We start from the raw sequence: 5137 nt of genomic DNA, 5'->3' as shown, positions 1-5137 counted from the left end.
CAGCTTCCGAGGTACAATTGCGTATTTTCTCCAAATTCTTGTTGGGACAAATGTGTGGCTGAAATTACCAAAATATTGAAATTCAGATTTCGTTTCCAGCTCCTTGAGACTCACCCCACCATCACCCATTGACTCATTAATGGAATTGAAAATCTCACGTATAACATGATTATCCCGCTTCGAAGTCATTTTTCCATAGGAAACATGATTGATATTTTTTTAATATTCAAAATTCGACACCGTTGCTCCACCAGCATTACAATACATGTCGGGTATCATGAGAATGCCTTTTTTGCGTAGATCTCATCAGCAGCTGGGGTAACAGGCCCATTGGCACCTTCGAGTATTATTTTTGCTTGAACTGCGTTGGCATTTTCGGAATTAAGTACTTTTTGTGTTGCACAAGGCATTAAAATGTCACATTTCTCGGTGAGGAGGGAACCTTGCTTTTCTGTGGCCTTCGAATAGCCTTTGAGGGTTTTCTTTTCGTTCATATGAGATATGAGGTCCTGAGAAAAAATTAAAAGTATTAAAAATAACATTATTTTATTATCTCCCGAAGACTTACCTCTGGATTAATACCTTCAGGATTCATCAAGGATACATCTTTTTCCTGCACTCCAATTAATTTGGCCCCAGCATCTACCACAAATTTGGCGGCGTACGAACCCACATTACCAAAACCTTGGACTATAACAGTTTTACCCTCCCAACCAGTTTTCATTTTCAAAAAATCCATCCAATCTTTGTCTTGCAGGAAAACATCCCCAGCCTTCCAAACGCCTCGTCCTGTGGCGGAGGTACGTCCATTGATGCCGCCAATATGAACAGGTTTTCCTGTGACTATGGCCAGGGCATTGATATCCTTGTGACCTAAATAGAGTGAATTTTTCAAAAATATTGTATTGAAAGACCATAGGCGTGGATTTCTTGAAGGACTAATAAGGCCATTTTTTTAAAATATTTTCTTGAAGGACCAACAGACCAGGCGTGGATTTTTTTAAAAAAATATTTTCTTGAAGGACCAACAGACCAGGCGTGGATTTTTTAAAAAATATTTTTTTGAAGGACCAACAGACCAGGCGTGGATTTTTTAAAAAAATATTTTCTTGAAGGACCAACAAACCAGGCGTGGATTTTTTTTTAATATTTTCTTGAAGGACCAACAGACCAGGCGTGGATTTTTTAAACAATATTTTCTTGAAGGACCAACAGACCAGGCGTGGATTTTTTAAACAATATTTTCTTGAAGGACCAACAGACCAGGCGTGGATTTTTTAAACAATATTTTCTTCAAGGATCAACAGACCAGGCGTGGATTTTTTAAAAATATTCTCTGGAAGGACCAACAGACCAGGCGTGGATTTTTTAAAAATATTTTCTTGAAGGACCAACAGACCAGACGTGGATTTTTTACCTTAGAATGGGGATTAGGTAAAATAAGAAACTATATCGGAAATTTGTTTTTCATCCTCCATGAACCCGAAACTCGTCGAAAAACCTGAAAACGTCCAACTTTCCTATTGAAAATTTAACTATAAATCTGGAATGCTTAATTAGAACCACTTCGATTGGATAAAAGGCTAAAATCTTCAAAATACCAAAAAAAGTTTCGGGATATTTCTGTAAAAGCTATGTCCAAACATGGACCCATTTCGAAAATTAGTGGCTGTTTACACCTCATAAAACCGAGAATATCTATTTACAGCTCCTTTGGTCAGATAATGCCATGCTAAAAAATTGACCTATATAGAAACATTTATGCGTATATCTTTATCATTCTTCAAAAACCCGAATTCCAACCTACTTCCGTGGGGAAAATCCGTCCAAGACAATGGAAATGCCTGAAATGGATGGGACCTATTTATTAGGGGCTATGACACAGCATGGATCTATATCGCATATTTTCTGCAAAGACGTTCTTCTTCTAAGAATATGGAGTGCTTAATTACAGTACCTTAGTGGGTTAGAAAATATGTCGAAAATCGATCGATACCCTTATATGAAGGTTATACTCCAACGTGGGCCCATATATCCAATGTTAATTCTAGAAGTAGTTGCATAAACGAGAACCATTTCAAAGCTCTTTCTTAAATATTACCCTGACAGACTGACGTGATAAGATTAGAATTCTAAACCGACATATAATTCCACTCTGATCAAGAATAAAGATTAAAAATTTTAAGAATAAAGATTAAAGAATAAAGATTAATTTTTCAAGGAGGTTATAAAAATAGTATTTGGAGTTAAAACCACCTCCCTCTTACCGAATGTCTTCAAATATTGATCGCAAATCCAATTCATTTCTCTCTCGCCCGTATTGACATCCGGTGCTGGAACGTCAATACCTGGACCAATCATATTCCGCCTTAACAATTCCATGGTATAACGCCGTGTAATGATTTGTAACTCCTTGGCAGTATATTTACTGGGATCTATGCGTATACCTCCCTTGGCCCCACCAAAGGGTAAATTGACACAGGCACACTTGAAGGTCATTAAATAGGCCAAACCCTTAACCTCATCCTCTTCCACATCCATGCCAAAGCGTATACCTAAGTTACAAGAAATTTTAAGTTTATTCTATCAAATTAAATTTTTTATCTTTTCTCGCTTCCCACTCACCTCCCTTTACCGGCAGCCGTTGTTTCATATGATGCGCCCTATAACCGGTTATAATTTCAATTTCTGAATTATTTTTCAGCAAGGGGAAATTCACCTCAATGCATGTCGTTACACAACCCATAAATCGCAATAGGCCACTAACTCGAGCCTCTACGCTTTTTGCATCCAATTTTGGATATTTTTGAGTCAACTCCTTAATGAGCGACGGTTCCATTAGCTTCGCAGCAGCATGATAATAATATTCAACCATGTGAGCAAAATTTGGATCCTTATCGGTTGGTATTTTTTGTAAATGTTTGGGTATTTCATGTTTGCCACGGCGGTTAAATGTACTCCACAAGTGAGGACTTCTCAGTGTCCGGTATTGTAGCAATGAACGGAACATTTCGATGTTGTTTTCTATTCAATTGAAATTAGAAAGTTTTTTTTTTGGGGGGGGTTTTGACATTTTTCTTGGGATATTATTTTTGTTATTGTTTCCTTATTAACATATGTCAACACTAGGGTGGTTGGTAGTCAGTTCAGAACTCAATAATTAGTAATGAATTCGGAAGAATAGAAATTAGGTCCTATTGGGAAAAATTATCCTTATCACAAAATCGTAATTTCGTTCTGACACTTTGTGGGGAAGACACTAGATGGGGTGAATCGATATTTCCCATATTCGGGCTTGATCAAGGTTTGGTAAAAATTGCAATCTATGAATCAAATCGAATAAACTTTTAGCTTCATATTAAATTTACAAATTTTTCAAAGGTTTGTGGGATGATACCAGTAGGGGTAGGATGGACTGATGGCTCTCATTTTAGGCGTGATATACGGTCAATTAAAATTTTGTTAAATAACATACAAATGCAAAAAATACTGCAGACATAGCCGCAATTAGTTGGGACATAAGCCAACATTCACTACATTAATTTATTGCATACTTCTAGGCGTAATTGTATAAAACTACAATAACTTCTAAACACAGGGTGTCACAAAAGATAAAGTTGCTCATTTCGATTTGGTTTAAAATTTAATGTTCGAAAATATTTGGTAGCTGATCGACAGATATATATGATATGTGTAGTACATATTTTTCCTGACTTTGTGTGCTATTTTGGGTTGCCGAGGACTACGGATAGAAATTGTGAGGGAGGGGAATTTTCATTGTTTTATAAAGGGGTTTAAGGCCCACCAGAAAATATTCTTTAAAAAATCCACGCTTTATAAACCCTTTCAGAAAATATTCTTTAAAACATCCACGCCTTATAAACCCCTTCAGAAAATATTCTTTAAAAGATCCACGCCTCATAAACACCTCACAGAAAATATCCTTAAAAAAAAATCCACGCCTCATAAACACCTCACAGAAAATATTCTTTAAAAAATCCACGCCTCATAAACACCTCACAGAAAATATTCTTTAAAAAATCCACGCCTCATAAACACCTCACAGAAAATATTCTTTAAAAAATCCACGCCTCACAAAACCCACTCCATAAAATATTCTTTAAAAAATCCACGCCTCACAAAACCCACTCCATAAAATATTCTTTAAAAAACCCACGCCTTACAAACCCCTACATAAAATTTTCTTTAAAAAATCCACGCCATACATACATACAAATTTCGATATTTCTGAAAAATACCAGGCGCCCAGAATTTAATAGCAAGTAGCTAGACCGAAAAAATGACAAATATTCAAGCTCCTAAAACTATGATCTGCATGGTACAAATGTAAATTGCAAATATTAAATTGCCAGTTTGAAATTTTCATTTATGCGAAATTACATAGGCGCCTGAAAGTATGCTCTGTTTTAAGTTGAATGAAGTTGCCAGACCAACATTTTTTGTAATTTTGTTTTTTATTTATGGCTACTTGATATTTTATTCTGGGCGCCTGGTATAAAATTTTCTTTAAAAAATCCACGCCATACATACATACAAATTTCGATATTTCTGAAAAATACCAGGCGCCCAGAATTTAATAGCAAGTAGCTAGACCGAAAAAATGACAAATATTCAAATTCAAGCTCCTAAAACTATGATCTGCATGGTACAAATGTAAATTGCAAATATTAAATTGCCAGTTTGAAATTTTCATTTATGCGAAATTACATAGGCGCCTGAAAGTATGCTCTGTTTTAAGTTGAATGAAGTTGCCAGACCAACATTTTTTGTAATTTTGTTTTTTATTTATGGCTACTTGATATTTTATTCTGGGCGCCTGGTATTTTTGAGAAATTTGAAGGAAAATATACTTTTTGGCATTTTGTCATAAGAGAAAACGTAGGGTCACGTTTCCATGGGAAATAAAACACAGTTTTTTTTTTGTATTTTTTTTTCATTTTAATAATATATTTTTATTGCCGATTTTTAAATGACATTGTATTCGAAACAAACATATATATATAGCATTTTCAGATTAAATGAAACCTTTTACAAATTAAATGAAACCTTTTCCAAATTAAATGAAACCTTTTCCAATTGGAATGAAACCTTTTACAAATGGAATGATATTTTTTCC

General features: G+C 35.1%; 1 pseudogene; it reads right to left on the bottom strand.

The window, feature by feature from the left end:
• Nucleotides 1-114: 114 nt before the first annotated feature.
• On the bottom strand, nt 115-3010 carry LOC133337347 (glutamate dehydrogenase, mitochondrial-like; annotated as a pseudogene).
• Nucleotides 3011-5137: the final 2127 nt, after the last annotated feature.

The sequence above is a fragment of the Musca vetustissima genome, unplaced genomic scaffold, assembly GCF_032173495.1.
Source record: "Musca vetustissima isolate MV318-11 ecotype Yass unplaced genomic scaffold, APGP_CSIRO_Mvet_v1 utg442783, whole genome shotgun sequence".
Taxonomy (NCBI): Eukaryota; Metazoa; Arthropoda; class Insecta; order Diptera; family Muscidae; genus Musca; species Musca vetustissima.
Note: the sequence above shows the minus strand (reverse complement) of the source record. Positions and strands in the feature narration are given on the sequence as shown.